We start from the raw sequence: 25,643 nt of genomic DNA, 5'->3' as shown, positions 1-25,643 counted from the left end.
CAACGGCTATGTGAAGTACCACCTGAAAGTCTCTTGGAAAGTGTGAATTCAGCACTGAGGGCGATCCTTACCGTAACGATCACGGAAATGAACTGATATACGCTTCAGCATCAGTGATCCTTGAGATGCTTGGCTATAAGAGCAACCATGGAAGCCATGAGATACATTACCGACCATGGAAAAGACGGTTGGAGGCTAAGATCAAGGCGGCTCGGAAAGATGTGAGTCAATTGACTGAGGTCCAGAGAGGTGTGATGAAAAGGCCGATCCTGAGAGGTACATCCAGATGACCATATATGAAGCACTCGAAACAAAGGCTCCAAGCCTTGTCCAGCCGCCTAAAGCGGTACACGAAAGAGAATGAGGCCAGACGAATAAACAGGCTGTTTGCAACACAACCTGCGAAAGTGTACGCTCAGTGGCAGGGTCCTAACAACAGAGCTGATCCACCAAGACTGGAAACTGAAAGGTACTGGAGAGGCAGATGGGAGAAGGAGGTTGCACATAACAGCAGTGCACAATGGCTGGTCACCCAAAGAGAGGAGCACAGACACCTCCCTGAACAGAACCCAATTACCATAACAGTGGCAGACATAAAGGAAATAGTCTCAAATATGAAGAACTGGACAGCACCAGGCCCGGACATGGTCCACACTTACTGGCTAAAGAGACTCACAGCACTCCATGAGCGCCCAGCAGCACAAATGAACCAGCTGCCTAGGGATGGGACTCACCCAGGATGGCTAACCGAAGGGCGAACGATCCTTATCATGAAAGATCCCTCAAAGGGTGCAGTCGCATCCAACTATCGGCCAATAACCTGTCCCTCCACAATTTTGGAAGCTCATGTTGCGGCTAAGATAAGTGCACACATGGATCAATACATGAGCGAAGCACGGAAGGGCATTGGTAGAGATACCAGGGGAGCCAAACATCAGCTCCTGGTTGACAGAACAGTCGCACAAGACTGCAGGTCCCGATGTACCAACCTGTGCACAGCCTGGATTGATTAAAAGAAAGCCTATGACTCGATGCCACATACATGGATCACTGAATGCTTGGATGTGTATAAGGTGAACAGGACCCTAAGAGCCTTCGTTGCGAACTTGATGAGGATGTGGAAAACCACACTTGAAGCCAATGGCAAGCCACTTACCCAAGTGTCCATCAAATGTGGCATATACCAAGGTGATGCACTCTCCCCATTGCTGTTCTGCATAGGACTGAACTCCCTAAGCCAAGTAATCACCAAGACAGGCTATGGATACAGCCTCAGAAATGAAGCTACGATCAGTCACCTCCTCTACATGGATGACATAAAGCTGTATGCTAAGAGTGAAAGGGACATAGACTCCCTGATCCACACAACCAGGATCTACAGCAGCGACATCGGGATGTGATAGTCGGATGGTGACTAAGAGAGGAACGGTAGTCCGGACTGAAGGGGTCTCACTCCCCGAAGGAACAATAGCAGACATTGAGGACAGCTACAAGTACCTCGGTGTACCACAAGCCAATGGCAACCTTGAACTGGCAACAAGGAAAGCGGCTGGGGACTAGTGAGTGTGAGAGTCACTGTCCAGGATGAAACATCCAAGCTCCATGAATACATCAAGGAGAAGGCTCCAACGGATGACGTACTCAGAGAATGTCTCAGACAATGGGCAACAGAGGATGAGGCGCTGGAAGAGGGACCATCATCGGAGGACAAGCCCCTACACGGGATGTACCACCGGACCATAACTGAAGTGGCCGATCTCAAGAATTCCCATCAGTGGCTAGAGAGGGCTGGCCTGAAGGACAGTACAGAGGCACTCATCCTGGCTGCTCAGGAGCAGGCCCTGAGCACTAGAGCCATTGAGGCCCAGATATACCACACCAGACAAGACCCAAGGTGTAGGTTGTGCAAAGAGGCACCTGAGACGATCTAACACATAACTGCAGGGTGTAAGGTGCTGGCAGGGAAAGCCTATATGGAACGCCATAACCAGGTGGCTGGCATAGTCTACCGAAACATCTGTGCGGAGTACGGACTGGAAACCCCAAGGTCAAAATGGGAAACACCTCCGAAGGTGGTGGAGAATGACAGAGCGAAGATCCTATGGGACTTCCAGATCCAGACTGACAAGATGGTAATGGCGAACCAACCAGATATCCTGATGATAGATAAAGGGCAGAGGAAAGCCGCTGTAGTGGATGTAGCGGTCCCAAGTGCTGGAAACATCAGAAAGAAGGAACACGAGAAACTCGAGAAATCCCAAGGGCTCAGAGAGGAGCTGGAGAGAGCCTGGAAGGTAAAGGGGACAGTCGTGCCTGTGGTGGTCGGAGCACTCGGGGCAGTGACCCCCAAACTAGATGATGAGTGGTTGCAACAGATCCCGAGAACAACATCGGACATCTCAGTCCAGAAATGTGCAGTGCTGGGAACGGCAAGGATACTGCGCAGAACCCTCAAGCTTCTTGGCCTCTGGTAGAGGACCCCAGCTGAATGAGGGATGGACACCACCTGAGGGGTGAGACGAGGATTTTTTTTATAGATATACAGTAGATACACATTCACTCCCATGAACATCCCCAACAACATTAACACCAACACTACAGAAATTCAAACCGTAAAGATTCACATAACCAACCACAAAAGACTACACATATGCAACATGTATATACCCCCCAGAGATACCACCCGACCAGACCACGCCACAGAAGACACAGACATCACCAACACCTTCCAATACATAAACTCGCTGAACAACACCATTCTAACCGCAGACATCAACGCTCACTCAACACAATGGCACTCTCCCTACGACGACCACAGAGGCACCCACATTGCAGACATACTACAAAACTCCCAACAAATCACTCTAAACGCAAACACACCCACCAGAAAACCTACAAACATCAACCAACAACCAACATCACCGGACATCACAACAGCCAGCAACAGCATCACAAACAGAACAACATGGACCACAATACACGCACTCAGTTCAGACCACCTTCCTATCAAAATCACACACAACACGCGTGCTCCTTTCCGCCTACAACAACACCTTCAAACTTACACAAATTACAGGAAAGCAGACTGGGAAGGATACACCTCTGAAATAGAATCAGCACTGGAGAACATAACCATACCTGACAACATCCACACAGCCAACACCATGCTCACAAACCTCATACTTACAGCAGACAAACACCACATACCCCACGGAAAAATAAAAAGCAAATCACTTCTCCTACCACAACACATCAGAACACTCATCAGCCAAAGAAACGACATCAGACAACAAAACCACCAAGACCCACGCATCACAGACCTAAACAAAGAAATAGACACACAAATCCAAAAACACAAACAAGAGCTATGGAAAGAACACTTAACGGATGCATGGAACCACAGACACAAACAACACATACTCTGGAACACAGTAACAAGACTATCAAACAAAGAACAAAAAGCACCAGAAAACACCACAATACAGTTCGGACAACACACGGCAATATCCAACAAACAGAAAGCACGAGCATTCAACAAACAATTCACCAACATAATACAACACAAAACCAACAGAACATACAGACAACTACAACGCAAAATACGAAAACTCAACACCACGCCCATAACCATCACAGAACAACAAGTCAAACAAGCACTACAACGCTCCAAAAGCAACAACTCCACAGGCCCAGACAACATAAACATCAGACATCTGAAACACCTAGGCCCCAAAGCAATAACACTACTCACACACACTTACAACACATCACTCAACACCAACACCATCCCCGCAATATGGAAGACTGCAAAAATAATCCCAATACCAAAACCCAACAAAAACCACGCACTCGGCCCATCTTACAGACCAATAGCACTACTCAGCCCAATAGCCAAAACAATGGAAAAGGTAATACTACCCTTCATTACCAACAACACTCAACTACCCTCTCACCAACACGGCTTCCGAAAACAACACTCCACAACCACAGCACTACACCACATACACAACATCATAGCCACAGGTTTCAATCAACAAAAACCACCACAACGAACAGTTGCCATAGCCCTAGACATGTCCAAAGCCTTTGACACGGTAAACCTACACACACTCACAAACAAACTCAACAACACTAACACCCCAAACATCATCATCAAATACATCTTCAACTACATAAGGGGACGCAGACAATACACTCAATACCGGGGGGAAACATCAGAACATAGAAACACGAAAACGGGGGTACCACAGGGGGGAGTACTTTCACCAACACTATTCAACATATACATGGCAGACTTACCACAACCACCTCCAAATGTACACACAGTTACATATGCAGACGACATCACCATTCTATCCACACATGTCAAACCACAACAGGCACAACAACAAGTACAAAAATATCTCCACGACATATACAACTGGACAAAACAGAACCAACTCACACTCAACGCAGACAAAACCACCACCACTCTGTTCACACCGGATCCGGCAGAATACAGCAACAGACTCACTTTACAAATAGATAACACCACCCTACCCACAGTCCGCGAACGCAAAATACTGGGATTAACATGGGACCCCAAACTCACCTTCTCAAAACACACACAACACACTCTAACCCGCGCCAAGCAATCAAACAAAATACTTAAAGCCTTAACAACCACTCACTGGGGAAAATCCAAAGAAACTATACTCACCACATACAAAGCAACCACACTCACACGCCTCGAATACGCAAACACTATATGGTCACCAACACTATCGGACACAAACAAGACAAAACTCCAGACCACACAGAACACCGCACTCAGAATAGCAACAGGATGCACACAAGACACAAACATACAACACTTGCATGAGGAAACAAAAACTCTCCCACTGAACACCCATCTAAAACTACACGCATCGCAAATCAGACAAAAAGCCCAACACCCAACCCACCCACTACACCCACTCACTCAACAACCACCACCACCCAGACAAAAGAAACAAACAATCTTCCACAACAACAACTACACACACAACAAAGACACAGCACCACAGGACACCAACAACGACACCATAAAACAGAACATGAAAGACATACACACCCACTTTGTACAAACACACTTGGACACCAGACAACACAACAAAGTAATACATGCACCAGCACCAGAAATAGACCCATCAGAGCAAGACCTACCACACAGAACCAGACAACTCCTAGCACAACTCCGAACCAACAAATCACCAGCCCTCCACTCCTACCTACACAACATTACACCGGACACACACCCAACACCACTCTGTGCGCTATGCGGCACGCAAGTGCACGACACACAACACCTGTTCACCTGCACAAACATACCCACCACACTGACTCCGGAGGACCTCTGGCGAAACCCAAGCGGAGTGGCGGCCCTGCTCGCCCGCTGGGCGGAGGAGGGGGGTCTGGGGATCCGGGAGACGGAGTGAGGGCCCGGTCCCCCAATGTCGGGGCACGGGTGGGGTCGACAACAACATCAACCTGCTGTAAATAATGCCTCCATTCATGATTGTAGAAACCCCAGAACGGTAAACATGTGATTATTTTATTTTAAAATATAAGAAGCCTATGTTTTGCAATTGTGCTCATTTTCATTGTATTGCACGACAAATATAATAGATGAGCCGGTTTGGGGACATCATCAACCAAGCTGCTGCTCCAATTGCAATGCGATATATTGTCCTGCTCTCCTAAATTCGCATCTACACCACAAATTATAACATCCTAACTGATTTAGCAACAACTGAAAATTCACATCATTATTTAGGGAGTTGCATAACTGTTGCATTATATGGTGCCCTATTCATTTTATTTAGTATAGCATACATATATAAAAGTGGAAAGATACTGCAGAGCTGTGCCATTACTCTTTATCTCTGTGTACATAATAAATAAACATCACCTACAGATACATTGGTAAAAATTGCTTGATTCCTTCTGTATACTGTAGATATTACGCAAATGGCGGTAAATAATTGTGAAAGCTCAGAATCAGGTTTTAAAGGGTTAATTCTTTGCTGGGTGGAGCTCTTATCATGGAGCCAATAGGAGGTGTCCTCGGGTGGTGTCCGTCCCTCATTCAGCTCGGGTCCTCCACCAGAGGCCAGGAAGCCCGAGGGCCCCGCGCAGTACCCCCGCCGCTCCCAGCACCGCACACCTCCGGACCGAGATGTCCGACGCTGGTCCCGGGATCTGTCGCAACCACCCATCCAGTCCGGGGGTCACTGCCCCGAGCGCCCCGACCACCACAGGCACGACCGCCACCCCCACCCCCCAGGCCCTCCCCAGCCCCTCCCCGAGCCCCTGGTACCCCCCGAGCCCCCCATGCTCCCCCCTCCCGATGCCTCCACCACCTGGGACCGCCACATCCACCACAACGGCCCTCCTCCGCCCCCCATCCACGACCACGACATCTGGCTGGCTCGCCACCACCATCCCGCCAGTCTGGATCCGGAAGTCCCACAGGATCCCCGCTCCGCCACCCTCCACCACCCTCGGAGGTGCCCCCCACTCCGACCCCGGGGCCCCCCAGTCCACACTCCGCACAGATGCCTCGGCAGACCACGCCAGCCACCTGGCCATGGCGCTCCACGCAGGCCCCCCCTGCCAGCATCCCACACCCCGCAGCCACGTGCCGGATCGTCCCAGGCGCCTCCCCGCACAACCCACACCCCGGGTCCTGTCCGGCGCGGCACATCCGGGCCTCGACGGCTCCGGCGCCCAAGGCCCGCTCCTGAGCAGCCAGGATGAGCGCCCCTGCGCTGTCCCCCAGGCCAGTCCCCTCCAGCCACCGATAGGACTTCTTGAGATCAGCCACCTCAGCCACGGTCCGGTGGCACATCCCGCGTAGGGGCCCGCCCCACCACGATGGTCCCCCCCCCAGCGCCCGTCCCTCCGCTCCCCACTTGGGGCAAAAAATGAGCACATAACACCATCCAGTGTGGGTCCTTGGGCAAGAGCCTTCACGCTAATGCGTACCTCATACAATGATGAGAGACAATAAAATGAATGACATGCCAGCTCAGACGTCGCCCGGCCAAACAAGGTCTGCGTCAGGTGCTGGGGAACCAGAGCACCTTGATGAAAAATGGAGCAGAGATGGGCAAGATGCAATAACATGGCTCTGTTGGAATGCTACTACTCAAGCAAGCCTAGTCAGAGAGGTTACATGGAGAGAATGTGGGCTAAATGGTTACTTCGAAACCCACAGTCACGGGTGGCCACGAAACAACTCGTAACTCAGTGTTCCAACATCCACAAACGGCAACTGCTGTCACAACTTGAGATTGATGAGGTACAACGCAGGTTCCATGGTGAGGGGCCCCAGGCTGCCAGATCAGAGGAGGAGTTCATACCAGAGTGAATGCAGATGATGAGATTGGGAGGCCAGCCCCAATGAATGAAATGCTGAGCGAGGCAGCAACTGACCTGAAAGCTAAGATCATGGCAAGAATGAAAGCTGGGAAACCTAGAATCCGATTACAACGGCTATGTGAAGTACCACCTGAAAGTCTCTTGGAAAGTGTGAATTCAGCACTGAGGGCGATCCTTACCGTAACGATCACGGAAATGAACTGATATACGCTTCAGCATCAGTGATCCTTGAGATGCTTGGCTATAAGAGCAACCATGGAAGCCATGAGATACATTACCGACCATGGAAAAGACGGTTGGAGGCTAAGATCAAGGCGGCTCGGAAAGATGTGAGTCAATTGACTGAGGTCCAGAGAGGTGTGATGAAAAGGCCGATCCTGAGAGGTACATCCAGATGACCATATATGAAGCACTCGAAACAAAGGCTCCAAGCCTTGTCCAGCCGCCTAAAGCGGTACACGAAAGAGAATGAGGCCAGACGAATAAACAGGCTGTTTGCAACACAACCTGCGAAAGTGTACGCTCAGTGGCAGGGTCCTAACAACAGAGCTGATCCACCAAGACTGGAAACTGAAAGGTACTGGAGAGGCAGATGGGAGAAGGAGGTTGCACATAACAGCAGTGCACAATGGCTGGTCACCCAAAGAGAGGAGCACAGACACCTCCCTGAACAGAACCCAATTACCATAACAGTGGCAGACATAAAGGAAATAGTCTCAAATATGAAGAACTGGACAGCACCAGGCCCGGACATGGTCCACACTTACTGGCTAAAGAGACTCACAGCACTCCATGAGCGCCCAGCAGCACAAATGAACCAGCTGCCTATTGATGGGACTCACCCAGGATGGCTAACCGAAGGGCGAACGATCCTTATCATGAAAGATCCCTCAAAGGGTGCAGTCGCATCCAACTATCGGCCAATAACCTGTCCCTCCACAATTTTGGAAGCTCATGTTGCGGCTAAGATAAGTGCACACATGGATCAATACATGAGCGAAGCACGGAAGGGCATTGGTAGAGATACCAGGGGAGCCAAACATCAGCTCCTGGTTGACAGAACAGTCGCACAAGACTGCAGGTCCCGATGTACCAACCTGTGCACAGCCTGGATTGATTAAAAGAAAGCCTATGACTCGATGCCACATACATGGATCACTGAATGCTTGGATGTGTATAAGGTGAACAGGACCCTAAGAGCCTTCGTTGCGAACTTGATGAGGATGTGGAAAACCACACTTGAAGCCAATGGCAAGCCACTTACCCAAGTGTCCATCAAATGTGGCATATACCAAGGTGATGCACTCTCCCCATTGCTGTTCTGCATAGGACTGAACTCCCTAAGCCAAGTAATCACCAAGACAGGCTATGGATACAGCCTCAGAAATGAAGCTACGATCAGTCACCTCCTCTACATGGATGACATAAAGCTGTATGCTAAGAGTGAAAGGGACATAGACTCCCTGATCCACACAACCAGGATCTACAGCAGCGACATCGGGATGTGATAGTCGGATGGTGACTAAGAGAGGAACGGTAGTCCGGACTGAAGGGGTCTCACTCCCCGAAGGAACAATAGCAGACATTGAGGACAGCTACAAGTACCTCGGTGTACCACAAGCCAATGGCAACCTTGAACTGGCAACAAGGAAAGCGGCTGGGGACTAGTGAGTGTGAGAGTCACTGTCCAGGATGAAACATCCAAGCTCCATGAATACATCAAGGAGAAGGCTCCAACGGATGACGTACTCAGAGAATGTCTCAGACAATGGGCAACAGAGGATGAGGCGCTGGAAGAGGGACCATCATCGGAGGACAAGCCCCTACACGGGATGTACCACCGGACCATAACTGAAGTGGCCGATCTCAAGAATTCCCATCAGTGGCTAGAGAGGGCTGGCCTGAAGGACAGTACAGAGGCACTCATCCTGGCTGCTCAGGAGCAGGCCCTGAGCACTAGAGCCATTGAGGCCCAGATATACCACACCAGACAAGACCCAAGGTGTAGGTTGTGCAAAGAGGCACCTGAGACGATCTAACACATAACTGCAGGGTGTAAGGTGCTGGCAGGGAAAGCCTATATGGAACGCCATAACCAGGTGGCTGGCATAGTCTACCGAAACATCTGTGCGGAGTACGGACTGGAAACCCCAAGGTCAAAATGGGAAACACCTCCGAAGGTGGTGGAGAATGACAGAGCGAAGATCCTATGGGACTTCCAGATCCAGACTGACAAGATGGTAATGGCGAACCAACCAGATATCCTGATGATAGATAAAGGGCAGAGGAAAGCCGCTGTAGTGGATGTAGCGGTCCCAAGTGCTGGAAACATCAGAAAGAAGGAACACGAGAAACTCGAGAAATCCCAAGGGCTCAGAGAGGAGCTGGAGAGAGCCTGGAAGGTAAAGGGGACAGTCGTGCCTGTGGTGGTCGGAGCACTCGGGGCAGTGACCCCCAAACTAGATGATGAGTGGTTGCAACAGATCCCGAGAACAACATCGGACATCTCAGTCCAGAAATGTGCAGTGCTGGGAACGGCAAGGATACTGCGCAGAACCCTCAAGCTTCTTGGCCTCTGGTAGAGGACCCCAGCTGAATGAGGGATGGACACCACCTGAGGGGTGAGACGAGGATTTTTTTTATAGATATACAGTAGATACACATTCACTCCCATGAACATCCCCAACAACATTAACACCAACACTACAGAAATTCAAACCGTAAAGATTCACATAACCAACCACAAAAGACTACACATATGCAACATGTATATACCCCCCAGAGATACCACCCGACCAGACCACGCCACAGAAGACACAGACATCACCAACACCTTCCAATACATAAACTCGCTGAACAACACCATTCTAACCGCAGACATCAACGCTCACTCAACACAATGGCACTCTCCCTACGACGACCACAGAGGCACCCACATTGCAGACATACTACAAAACTCCCAACAAATCACTCTAAACGCAAACACACCCACCAGAAAACCTACAAACATCAACCAACAACCAACATCACCGGACATCACAACAGCCAGCAACAGCATCACAAACAGAACAACATGGACCACAATACACGCACTCAGTTCAGACCACCTTCCTATCAAAATCACACACAACACGCGTGCTCCTTTCCGCCTACAACAACACCTTCAAACTTACACAAATTACAGGAAAGCAGACTGGGAAGGATACACCTCTGAAATAGAATCAGCACTGGAGAACATAACCATACCTGACAACATCCACACAGCCAACACCATGCTCACAAACCTCATACTTACAGCAGACAAACACCACATACCCCACGGAAAAATAAAAAGCAAATCACTTCTCCTACCACAACACATCAGAACACTCATCAGCCAAAGAAACGACATCAGACAACAAAACCACCAAGACCCACGCATCACAGACCTAAACAAAGAAATAGACACACAAATCCAAAAACACAAACAAGAGCTATGGAAAGAACACTTAACGGATGCATGGAACCACAGACACAAACAACACATACTCTGGAACACAGTAACAAGACTATCAAACAAAGAACAAAAAGCACCAGAAAACACCACAATACAGTTCGGACAACACACGGCAATATCCAACAAACAGAAAGCACGAGCATTCAACAAACAATTCACCAACATAATACAACACAAAACCAACAGAACATACAGACAACTACAACGCAAAATACGAAAACTCAACACCACGCCCATAACCATCACAGAACAACAAGTCAAACAAGCACTACAACGCTCCAAAAGCAACAACTCCACAGGCCCAGACAACATAAACATCAGACATCTGAAACACCTAGGCCCCAAAGCAATAACACTACTCACACACACTTACAACACATCACTCAACACCAACACCATCCCCGCAATATGGAAGACTGCAAAAATAATCCCAATACCAAAACCCAACAAAAACCACGCACTCGGCCCATCTTACAGACCAATAGCACTACTCAGCCCAATAGCCAAAACAATGGAAAACCTCCAAATGTACACACAGTTACATATGCAGACGACATCACCATTCTATCCACACATGTCAAACCACAACAGGCACAACAACAAGTACAAAAATATCTCCACGACATATACAACTGGACAAAACAGAACCAACTCACACTCAACGCAGACAAAACCACCACCACTCTGTTCACACCGGATCCGGCAGAATACAGCAACAGGCTCACTTCACAAATAGATAACACCACCCTACCCACAGTCCGCGAACCCAAAATACTGGGATTAACATGGGACCCCAAACTCACCTTCTCAAAACACACACAACACACTCTAACCCGCGCCAAGCAATCAAACAAAATACTTAAAGCCTTAACAACCACTCACTGGGGAAAATCCAAAGAAACTATACTCACCACATACAAAGCAACCACACTCACACGCCTCGAATACGCAAACACTATATGGTCACCAACACTATCGGACACAAACAAGACAAAACTCCAGACCACACAGAACACAGCACTCAGAATAGCAACAGGATGCACACAAGACACAAACATACAACACTTGCATGAGGAAACAAAAACTCTCCCACTGAACACCCATCTAAAACTACACGCATCGCAAATCAGACAAAAAGCCCAACACCCAACCCACCCACTACACCCACTCACTCAACAACCACCACCACCCAGACAAAAGAAACAAACAATCTTCCACAACAACAACTACACACACAACAAAGACACAGCACCACAGGACACCAACAACGACACCATAAAACAGAACATGAAAGACATACACACCCACTTTGTACAAACACACTTGGACACCAGACAACACAACAAAGTAATACATGCACCAGCACCAGAAATAGACCCATCAGAGCAAGACCTACCACACAGAACCAGACAACTCCTAGCACAACTCCGAACCAACAAATCACCAGCCCTCCACTCCTACCTACACAACATTACACCGGACACACACCCAACACCACTCTGTGCGCTATGCGGCACGCAAGTGCACGACACACAACACCTGTTCACCTGCACAAACATACCCACCACACTGACTCCGGAGGACCTCTGGCGAAACCCAAGCGGAGTGGCGGCCCTGCTCGCCCGCTGGGCGGAGGAGGGGGGTCTGGGGATCCGGGAGACGGAGTGAGGGCCCGGTCCCCCAATGTCGGGGCACGGGTGGGGTCGACAACAACAACATCAACCTGCTGTAAATAATGCCTCCATTCATGATTGTAGAAACCCCAGAACGGTAAACATGTGATTATTTTATTTTAAAATATAAGAAGCCTATGTTTTGCAATTGTGCTCATTTTCATTGTATTGCACGACAAATATAATAGATGAGCCGGTTTGGGGACATCATCAACCAAGCTGCTGCTCCAATTGCAATGCGATATATTGTCCTGCTCTCCTAAATTCGCATCTACACCACAAATTATAACATCCTAACTGATTTAGCAACAACTGAAAATTCACATCATTATTTAGGGAGTTGCATAACTGTTGCATTATATGGTGCCCTATTCATTTTATTTAGTATAGCATACATATATAAAAGTGGAAAGATACTGCAGAGCTGTGCCATTACTCTTTATCTCTGTGTACATAATAAATAAACATCACCTACAGATACATTGGTAAAAATTGCTTGATTCCTTCTGTATACTGTAGATATTACGCAAATGGCGGTAAATAATTGTGAAAGCTCAGAATCAGGTTTTAAAGGGTTAATTCTTTGCTGGGTGGAGCTCTTATCATGGAGCCAATAGGAGGTGTCCTCGGGTGGTGTCCGTCCCTCATTCAGCTCGGGTCCTCCACCAGAGGCCAGGAAGCCCGAGGGCCCCGCGCAGTACCCCCGCCGCTCCCAGCACCGCACACCTCCGGACCGAGATGTCCGACGCTGGTCCCGGGATCTGTCGCAACCACCCATCCAGTCCGGGGGTCACTGCCCCGAGCGCCCCGACCACCACAGGCACGACCGCCACCCCCACCCCCCAGGCCCTCCCCAGCCCCTCCCCGAGCCCCTGGTACCCCCCGAGCCCCCCATGCTCCCCCCTCCCGACGCCTCCACCACCTGGGACCGCCACATCCACCACAACGGCCCTCCTCCGCCCCCCATCCACGACCACGACATCTGGCTGGCTCGCCACCACCATCCCGCCAGTCTGGATCCGGAAGTCCCACAGGATCCCCGCTCCGCCACCCTCCACCACCCTCGGAGGTGCCCCCCACTCCGACCCCGGGGCCCCCCAGTCCACACTCCGCACAGATGCCTCGGCAGACCACGCCAGCCACCTGGCCATGGCGCTCCACGCAGGCCCCCCCTGCCAGCATCCCACACCCCGCAGCCACGTGCCGGATCGTCCCAGGCGCCTCCCCGCACAACCCACACCCCGGGTCCTGCCCGGCGCGGCACATCCGGGCCTCGACGGCTCCGGCGCCCAAGGCCCGCTCCTGAGCAGCCAGGATGAGCGCCCCTGCGCTGTCCCCCAGGCCAGTCCCCTCCAGCCACCGATAGGACTTCTTGAGATCAGCCACCTCAGCCACGGTCCGGTGGCACATCCCGCGTAGGGGCCCGCCCCACCACGATGGTCCCCCCCCCAGCGCCCGTCCCTCCGCTCCCCACTTGGGGCAAAAAATGAGCACATAACACCATCCAGTGTGGGTCCTTGGGCAAGAGCCTTCACGCTAATGCGTACCTCATACAATGATGAGAGACAATAAAATGAATGACATGCCAGCTCAGACGTCGCCCGGCCAAACAAGGTCTGCGTCAGGTGCTGGGGAACCAGAGCACCTTGATGAAAAATGGAGCAGAGATGGGCAAGATGCAATAACATGGCTCTGTTGGAATGCTACTACTCAAGCAAGCCTAGTCAGAGAGGTTACATGGAGAGAATGTGGGCTAAATGGTTACTTCGAAACCCACAGTCACGGGTGGCCACGAAACAACTCGTAACTCAGTGTTCCAACATCCACAAACGGCAACTGCTGTCACAACTTGAGATTGATGAGGTACAACGCAGGTTCCATGGTGAGGGGCCCCAGGCTGCCAGATCAGAGGAGGAGTTCATACCAGAGTGAATGCAGATGATGAGATTGGGAGGCCAGCCCCAATGAATGAAATGCTGAGCGAGGCAGCAACTGACCTGAAAGCTAAGATCATGGCAAGAATGAAAGCTGGGAAACCTAGAATCCGATTACAACGGCTATGTGAAGTACCACCTGAAAGTCTCTTGGAAAGTGTGAATTCAGCACTGAGGGCGATCCTTACCGTAACGATCACGGAAATGAACTGATATACGCTTCAGCATCAGTGATCCTTGAGATGCTTGGCTATAAGAGCAACCATGGAAGCCATGAGATACATTACCGACCATGGAAAAGACGGTTGGAGGCTAAGATCAAGGCGGCTCGGAAAGATGTGAGTCAATTGACTGAGGTCCAGAGAGGTGTGATGAAAAGGCCGATCCTGAGAGGTACATCCAGATGACCATATATGAAGCACTCGAAACAAAGGCTCCAAGCCTTGTCCAGCCGCCTAAAGCGGTACACGAAAGAGAATGAGGCCAGACGAATAAACAGGCTGTTTGCAACACAACCTGCGAAAGTGTACGCTCAGTGGCAGGGTCCTAACAACAGAGCTGATCCACCAAGACTGGAAACTGAAAGGTACTGGAGAGGCAGATGGGAGAAGGAGGTTGCACATAACAGCAGTGCACAATGGCTGGTCACCCAAAGAGAGGAGCACAGACACCTCCCTGAACAGAACCCAATTACCATAACAGTGGCAGACATAAAGGAAATAGTCTCAAATATGAAGAACTGGACAGCACCAGGCCCGGACATGGTCCACACTTACTGGCTAAAGAGACTCACAGCACTCCATGAGCGCCCAGCAGCACAAATGAACCAGCTGCCTAGGGATGGGACTCACCCAGGATGGCTAACCGAAGGGCGAACGATCCTTATCATGAAAGATCCCTCAAAGGGTGCAGTCGCAAACAACTATCGGCCAATAACCTGTCCCTCCACAATTTTGGAAGCTCATGTTGCGGCTAAGATAAGTGCACACATGGATCAATACATGAGCGAAGCACGGAAGGGCATTGGTAGAGATACCAGGGGAGCCAAACATCAGCTCCTGGTTGACAGAACAGTCGCACAAGACTGCAGGTCCCGATGTACCAACCTGTGCACAGCCTGGATTGATTAAAAGAAAGCCTATGACTCGATGCCACATACATGGATCACTGAATGCTTGGATGTGTATAAGGTGAACAGGACCCTAAGAGCCTTCGTTGCGAACTTGATGAGGATGTGGAAAACCACACTTGAAGCCAATGGCAAGCCACTTACCCAAGTGTCCATCAAATGTGGCATATACCAAGGTGATGCACTCTCCCCATTGCTGTTCTGCATAGGACTGAACTCCCTAAGCCAAGTAATCACCAAGACAGGCTATGGATACAGCCTCAGAAATGAAGCTACGATCAGTCACCTCCTCTACATGGATGACATAAAGCTGTATGCTAAGAGTGAAAGGGACATAGACTCCCTGATCCACACAACCAGGATCTACAGCAGCGACATCGGGATGTGATAGTCGGATGGTGACTAAGAGAGGAACGGTAGTCCGGACTGAAGGGGTCTCACTCCCCGAAGGAACAATAGCAGACATTGAGGACAGCTACAAGTACCTCGGTGTACCACAAGCCAATGGCAACCTTGAACTGGCAACAAGGAAAGCGGCTGGGGACTAGTGAGTGTGAGAGTCACTGTCCAGGATGAAACATCCAAGCTCCATGAATACATCAAGGAGAAGGCTCCAACGGATGACGTACTCAGAGAATGTCTCAGACAATGGGCAACAGAGGATGAGGCGCTGGAAGAGGGACCATCATCGGAGGACAAGCCCCTACACGGGATGTACCACCGGACCATAACTGAAGTGGCCGATCTCAAGAATTCCCATCAGTGGCTAGAGAGGGCTGGCCTGAAGGACAGTACAGAGGCACTCATCCTGGCTGCTCAGGAGCAGGCCCTGAGCACTAGAGCCATTGAGGCCCAGATATACCACACCAGACAAGACCCAAGGTGTAGGTTGTGCAAAGAGGCACCTGAGACGATCTAACACATAACTGCAGGGTGTAAGGTGCTGGCAGGGAAAGCCTATATGGAACGCCATAACCAGGTGGCTGGCATAGTCTACCGAAACATCTGTGCGGAGTACGGACTGGAAACCCCAAGGTCAAAATGGGAAACACCTCCGAAGGTGGTGGAGAATGACAGAGCGAAGATCCTATGGGACTTCCAGATCCAGACTGACAAGATGGTAATGGCGAACCAACCAGATATCCTGATGATAGATAAAGGGCAGAGGAAAGCCGCTGTAGTGGATGTAGCGGTCCCAAGTGCTGGAAACATCAGAAAGAAGGAACACGAGAAACTCGAGAAATCCCAAGGGCTCAGAGAGGAGCTGGAGAGAGCCTGGAAGGTAAAGGGGACAGTCGTGCCTGTGGTGGTCGGAGCACTCGGGGCAGTGACCCCCAAACTAGATGATGAGTGGTTGCAACAGATCCCGAGAACAACATCGGACATCTCAGTCCAGAAATGTGCAGTGCTGGGAACGGCAAGGATACTGCGCAGAACCCTCAAGCTTCTTGGCCTCTGGTAGAGGACCCCAGCTGAATGAGGGATGGACACCACCTGAGGGGTGAGACGAGGATTTTTTTTATAGATATACAGTAGATACACATTCACTCCCATGAACATCCCCAACAACATTAACACCAACACTACAGAAATTCAAACCGTAAAGATTCACATAACCAACCACAAAAGACTACACATATGCAACATGTATATACCCCCCAGAGATACCACCCGACCAGACCACGCCACAGAAGACACAGACATCACCAACACCTTCCAATACATAAACTCGCTGAACAACACCATTCTAACCGCAGACATCAACGCTCACTCAACACAATGGCACTCTCCCTACGACGACCACAGAGGCACCCACATTGCAGACATACTACAAAACTCCCAACAAATCACTCTAAACGCAAACACACCCACCAGAAAACCTACAAACATCAACCAACAACCAACATCACCGGACATCACAACAGCCAGCAACAGCATCACAAACAGAACAACATGGACCACAATACACGCACTCAGTTCAGACCACCTTCCTATCAAAATCACACACAACACGCGTGCTCCTTTCCGCCTACAACAACACCTTCAAACTTACACAAATTACAGGAAAGCAGACTGGGAAGGATACACCTCTGAAATAGAATCAGCACTGGAGAACATAACCATACCTGACAACATCCACACAGCCAACACCATGCTCACAAACCTCATACTTACAGCAGACAAACACCACATACCCCACGGAAAAATAAAAAGCAAATCACTTCTCCTACCACAACACATCAGAACACTCATCAGCCAAAGAAACGACATCAGACAACAAAACCACCAAGACCCACGCATCACAGACCTAAACAAAGAAATAGACACACAAATCCAAAAACACAAACAAGAGCTATGGAAAGAACACTTAACGGATGCATGGAACCACAGACACAAACAACACATACTCTGGAACACAGTAACAAGACTATCAAACAAAGAACAAAAAGCACCAGAAAACACCACAATACAGTTCGGACAACACACGGCAATATCCAACAAACAGAAAGCACGAGCATTCAACAAACAATTCACCAACATAATACAACACAAAACCAACAGAACATACAGACAACTACAACGCAAAATACGAAAACTCAACACCACGCCCATAACCATCACAGAACAACAAGTCAAACAAGCACTACAACGCTCCAAAAGCAACAACTCCACAGGCCCAGACAACATAAACATCAGACATCTGAAACACCTAGGCCCCAAAGCAATAACACTACTCACACACACTTACAACACATCACTCAACACCAACACCATCCCCGCAATATGGAAGACTGCAAAAATAATCCCAATACCAAAACCCAACAAAAACCACGCACTCGGCCCATCTTACAGACCAATAGCACTACTCAGCCCAATAGCCAAAACAATGGAAAAGGTAATACTACCCTTCATTACCAACAACACTCAACTACCCTCTCACCAACACGGCTTCCGAAAACAACACTCCACAACCACAGCACTACACCACATACACAACATCATAGCCACAGGTTTCAATCAACAAAAACCACCACAACGAACAGTTGCCATAGCCCTAGACATGTCCAAAGCCTTTGACACGGTAAACCTACACACACTCACAAACAAACTCAACAACACTAACACCCCAAACATCATCATCAAATACATCTTCAACTACATAAGGGGACGCAGACAATACACTCAATACCGGGGGGAAACATCAGAACATAGAAACACGAAAACGGGGGTACCACAGGGGGGAGTACTTTCACCAACACTATTCAACATATACATGGCAGACTTACCACAACCACCTCCAAATGTACACACAGTTACATATGCAGACGACATCACCATTCTATCCACACATGTCAAACCACAACAGGCACAACAACAAGTACAAAAATATCTCCACGACATATACAACTGGACAAAACAGAACCAACTCACACTCAACGCAGACAAAACCACCACCACTCTGTTCACACCGGATCCGGCAGAATACAGCAACAGGCTCACTTTACAAATAGATAACACCACCCTACCCACAGTCCGCGAACCCAAAATACTGGGATTAACATGGGACCCCAAACTCACCTTCTCAAAACACACACAACACACTCTAACCCGCGCCAAGCAATCAAACAAAATACTTAAAGCCTTAACAACCACTCACTGGGGAAAATCCAAAGAAACTATACTCACCACATACAAAGCAACCACACTCACAGGCCTCGAATACGCAAACACTATATGGTCACCAACACTATCGGACACAAACAAGACAAAACTCCAGACCACACAGAACACAGCACTCAGAATAGCAACAGGATGCACACAAGACACAAACATACAACACTTGCATGAGGAAACAAAAACTCTCCCACTGAACACCCATCTATAACTACACGCATCGCAAATCAGACAAAAAGCCCAACACCCAACCCACCCACTACACCCACTCACTCAACAACCACCACCACCCAGACAAAAGAAACAAACAATCTTCCACAACAACAACTACACACACAACAAAGACACAGCACCACAGGACACCAACAACGACACCATAAAACAGAACATGAAAGACATACACACCCACTTTGTACAAACACACTTGGACACCAGACAACACAACAAAGTAATACATGCACCAGCACCAGAAATAGACCCATCAGAGCAAGACCTACCACACAGAACCAGACAACTCCTAGCACAACTCCGAACCAACAAATCACCAGCCCTCCACTCCTCCCTACACAACATTACACCGGACACACACCCAACACCACTCTGTGCGCTATGCGGCACGCAAGTGCACGACACACAACACCTGTTCACCTGCACAAACATACCCACCACACTGACTCCGGAGGACCTCTGGCGAAACCCAAGCGGAGTGGCGGCCCTGCTCGCCCGCTGGGCGGCGGAGGGGGGTCTGGGGATCCGGGAGACGGAGTGAGGGCCCGGTCCCCCAATGTCGGGGCACGGGTGGGGTCGACAACAACAACAACAACAACATAAAAAAAGACTTCCCCTTTAAATATTCCTGCTGCATAATATATCTCCTTTCCTTTCGTAAAGGATGGTCAGAACCTTTCCTAAGCATTATTAAAATTTAGACGATCTTTGCTCCAGGTGCTACCGGCTCATCTCACTCGGTTAGGATAGGAAAGGAAAGTTCCTATGCCAAAATGATAATCCAAAAAGGGCCCCTGTTGGTGGATAATCAGGCCATGGGAGGTGTGAGTAAATTGTGAGGGGGTGTTGGCTGGAGCTAGAAATAATTTTGGTGTCTTGTCCCTGCAGTAGGTTCATTAAAAGAGCAACCAGTGTTTTCACCACCATGGTCGGATCTTACTCTGGAGGGTAACCCATACAGGCAGGTGGCTTGGACAAAATATTTCAACACTGTCAAAGCTGTGTTGTCTGTGCTCCAGTTGAAGGTACGTTATTAGCCTGGAATTCCCATCAATGCCGGCATGTGTCACAAACACCCACCTGTAAAACAAACATGAAAAGAATAATGATTAAATACAAGAAAACAATCAAGTTTCATATCTTGTTTGAAATATCATCTCGGTAGAGAAGGTATTGCTGTGCACTTAAGACTACATGGAGGCAATTTGGAGTTTGTGTAACTTGGATATACAAATGATAAAATTCAATTTAATCTGTGCTGTCCATACAATATGGCTTTCTAATGCTCCCACGAGTACAAATATAAGATGATCCCTTATTACCGAATGAGACGCATATGCCCATCTATGTGCCATAAACTATTGGGGAATGGCACATAGTATGTTCTTCTAGCCACAGTCTGGCTCCATCTCTGGGCTGCAGCAGCTGGCTCAATACGGTTGAGGATTTCTCGAACTCTTTTTCTTTGTACTACAATACCATCAGCACGCAGGTATGCCCTCATCATCTGCAACAGGTTCATAAAACAACACAATAAAGAAAGTACACTTTCACAATGAATATAATGATATATACATGAAGGGACAAGAGTATGTAGCAGAACACTTGCTTCCGAGCCTGATCTGGGAAATTGGCTGTGCAATCTTCTGACATGCTCTTCCAGGTCAACATCATGAATGGGAGTAAATCTATTTCTGGCTGAAATCTGAAAAAACTTCATTTTTTTATGCAGGTATGAAGAGGAACAACACAACATCTCAGTGATGGCTCTCACTGTAAAGCCCTGAGTGGGGAGCAGTTCAATTTGATCACTTGTAATGTCAAGTGCTGGTCTTCCTCGTCTACCTAAAGTATGGAAATAAAAGGATTAAGGAATTCAAGCAAACGAATCACTACGTGTTTTTTATATACTGTATACAGTACAGGCATATAGACGCAGATGTACATAAAAGTATATGCAGCTTCAAAACCACGAGCAGCTATTTTCTCTAACCATTTTACTCAAGAAAAAAATAATTCAAACTTATAATTGAATAACTAAAAGATCACTAGTTATTGCTTAAAAGTGTACACCCATCGCGTTACTTAATAGTCTACTGATTTGCAGGAAAACCACTGGTATAAAACGACGTTTGACAGGGTGATAGAAGGTAAGTCACAGCAAGTCGTCAGTAAAACCCGTGTGTAGTTCGAATAAAAATACACACGAAAAACCAATGACAAAAAATGGTAGCCATTTTACCTGTGTGCAAACGATGTGCCACATGGGAACAAACACGTCCACCATTAGGAGTGGGTCCCGCAATGATGACAGATCGGAGATCTATTGGACTTTGAATCAAACTTTGAATAGTATCAGCGCTAAACTGGTCACTAACTCTTCTTAAATTAGCAATTGAAATGTTTATCGCGCGTGCTTCACTTTCACCGGCAGACCCTTGATGACAGGCACTCTCTATTGCCCTGCACCTTCGCCGAATACGTCTCAGGACACTGTCCGCCATTGTTGTTTTAAAAAACTAAGTGGGCACAGAATTTCCAAAATCATGAGCCCTGACTGGTGGGATGACACTATTTTGAAACGTACAGCCAATAGGATACCGTTACATGTTTTCGTAATCATCCTTATTTGCATTTAATGCAAGTACAGTGTAATGTCACTAGCACTACAAGTGGGCACATTTATGGCCTTACATGTTCACTAGTAAGCGTCAAAATCATCTTACTAGTGAACTACTGGGCGTTTTGTGGCTTACATGTTCACTAGTAAGCGTCAAAATGACCTTACTAGTGAACTAGTGGGCGTTTTGTGGCTTACATGTTCACTAGTAAGCGTCAAAATGATCTTACTAGTGAACGAGTGAGCGTTTTGTGGCTGACATGTTCATAAATAAGCGTCAAAATGATCTTACTAGGGAACTAGTGGGCGTTTTGTGGCTTACATGTTCACTAGTAAGCGTCAAAATTACCTTACTAGTGAACCAGTGAGCGTTTTGTGGCTTACATGTTCACTAGTAAGCGTCAAAATGACCTTACTAGTGAACTAGTGAGCGTTTTGTGGCTTACATGTTCACTAGTAAGCGTCAAAATGATCTTACTAGTGAACTAGTGGGCGTTCTGTGGCTTACATGTTCACTAGAAGCCTCAAAATTATCTTACTAGTGAACTAGCGGGCGTTTTGTGGCTTACATGTCAACTAGTAAGCCTCAAAATGATCTTACTAGTGAACTAGTGGGCACATTTATGGCCTTACATGTTCACTAGTAAGCGTCAAAATGACCTTACTAGTGAACTAGTGGGCAATATGGAATAAATACTCAAAGGGCTTGCCAGGCAAGCCCATTGAGTATTTAAAGGGTTCAAAGGGCTTGCCTGGCAAGCCCTTTGAGTATTTATTCATCCGTGATGGTATTGTAGACCAATGAGAGCACGTCCGACAGACACGTGGACTTTGGGCGGCCAATCATGATGCATTTCGAGCCAAGCCCCAACAAAAACGGAGGAGAAAACTTTCAGACGCTTTGAAAGCTTTTGGGGTACATATTACTCTTGTTGTTACACAAAATTTTGTTTTACGATTATTTTAGGCGGTAACGTTATGGTGTAAATGTCAAATACGTGGTCAATTTATCAAGATGAAGCCTGCTTAAAAATTTGCTCCAACAATTTTGGAGATGTGTCTGACTTTGACAGCAATGGCGGCAGTTCAACGCTGACAGTCGCAGTCGGGTGCAGATTTATTTCGGCAGGACTTTCTAAAATCTGCCGTTTGCTCTGACAGTTCTCTGTCTGACAGTCACATTTTGTCTTATTACTCACAAGCTAATTGACATTTAAAAAAAGAGTTAATGTTTGGAACACGATTTTGCTCTTACTGTTTGCTGCCTTAGTTCGTTTGAAATATTCGCTTCCTGCATTACATGAAGTACATTTTTTAATATTCACAAGACTGTAACTGTGCATTATAAATAATGTCACATTTGCACTATGTTTTACTGGATCTACAACTAAACTAGGTCCTCGTTTCTGGGAGAGTCCACAGCACCTCCTGTATCACAACCATTCTGCCGGCACACCTTCAGCAGCACAATGTTTCTAACGGGAGCTGGAGGGTGATCAGCTTCATTGAAGAACAGGAGGAGGAGAGGCACAACGTTTGTCATTTGTGATATGTTTTTAGACTTTTCTCCTAACTAAAAAAACTATGTTTTGTTAATTTCTTGATATAGTTCTTGTATTTAAATATTTTAACAATCAAATATTTTTCAACTGTGTTTTAGATATGAATTGTATGAAATAAATCAGTGAAGCCCCATTCAAATTCTACTCTATCTAATCTGCTCGATCACACTGCTGTCAACCTGCTGTACCTCCAAACTCCTTGGCTTACTCGCAGTTGGAGGGTTCCCCCCGAACGGGGGGACAAATCAAGGAACCAATCCCTGCACCCCGAACGGGGTGCCCTTACGGCCGTTTTTTTTTTTTCGGCTAACCGCCCCCTGAACCTGGCAGGGTGGCGGGCGGACCTTTTGCTCCAGGCCTGGGACATAGAGACAAATCCGGGGCCCACACAGACACTCTCACGCACGCAACAAACACACACACAACAAACTACCTGGACATGCGACATTTGCACACAACAGATTACAAGAAGACAGACATCCTTCAGATGCAACCACCACACACCACACTGGGTACACAAACATTGCACAAACATAAACACTAGACAATACAACATAACATGGAAATGCAGACTACATCCCAAAACACCACCACGAACAACAACACCTCGTAGGACACCAACAGGCAGCAGAGCACAAACAGACCAAAACAACACACTCGCCTCACCAACACTACCCTCAAACGCAACACGGACAGACAACTCCAACAGAGATACAACAAACACAAGACCACCCCCCCAAACCTGGACCTGCAATAGCTGCAATAGAATCATCACACGCAGACAAACCTCACTCAGATGCAACTCAACACACCCACACTGGATACACAGACATTGCTCCGGCATCACCACCCGCCAATACACAAACACGTGGACATGCAGAACACACACGCAAACAACACCCCAACACCACAACCCCCGAACAACCCACAAAGAACAACACCCACCAACAAAAACAACAAACACACACTGACCATACTACAAATAAACATCAACGGCATCCAAAACAAGAAAACAGAACTAGAAGAACTCGCCTCACAACAGCACGCAGACATCATCACCATACAAGAAACCAAACTAGAAAAACAACACAACACACCTCGTCTCACCAACTACACCAGCATTAGGAAAGACAGAGAACACAAGGGAGGAGGAGGACTGCTCACATACATTCACAAATCAGTCACATTCACTCCCATGAACATCCCCAACAACATTAACACCAACACTACAGAAATTCAAACCGTAAAGATTCACATAACCAACCACAAAAGACTACACATATGCAACATGTATATACCCCCCAGAGATACCACCCGACCAGACCACGCCACAGAAGACACAGACATCACCAACACCTTCCAATACATAAACTCGCTGAACAACACCATTCTAACCGCAGACATCAACGCTCACTCAACACAATGGCACTCTCCCTACGACGACCACAGAGGCACCCTCATTGCAGACATACTACAGAACTCCCAACAAATCACTCTAAACGCAAACACACCTACCAGAAAACCTACAAACATCAACCAACAACCAACATCACCGGACATCACAACAGCCAGCAACAGCATCACAAACAGAACAACATGGACCACAATACACGCACTCAGTTCAGACCACCTTCCTATCAAAATCACACACAACACGCGTGCTCCTTTCCGCCTACAACAACACCTTCAAACTTACACAAATTACAGGAAAGCAGACTGGGAAGGATACACCTCTGAAATAGAATCAGCACTGGAGAACATAACCATACCTGACAACATCCACACAGCCAACACCATGCTCACAAACCTCATACTTACAGCAGACAAACACCACATACCCCACGGAAAAATAAAAAGCAAATCACTTCTCCTACCACAACACATCAGAACACTCATCAGCCAAAGAAACGACATCAGACAACAAA

Source organism: Hippocampus zosterae, chromosome 5 (assembly GCF_025434085.1).
Source record: "Hippocampus zosterae strain Florida chromosome 5, ASM2543408v3, whole genome shotgun sequence".
NCBI lineage: Eukaryota > Metazoa > Chordata > Actinopteri > Syngnathiformes > Syngnathidae > Hippocampus > Hippocampus zosterae.
This window is presented reverse-complemented; position numbering follows the sequence as displayed.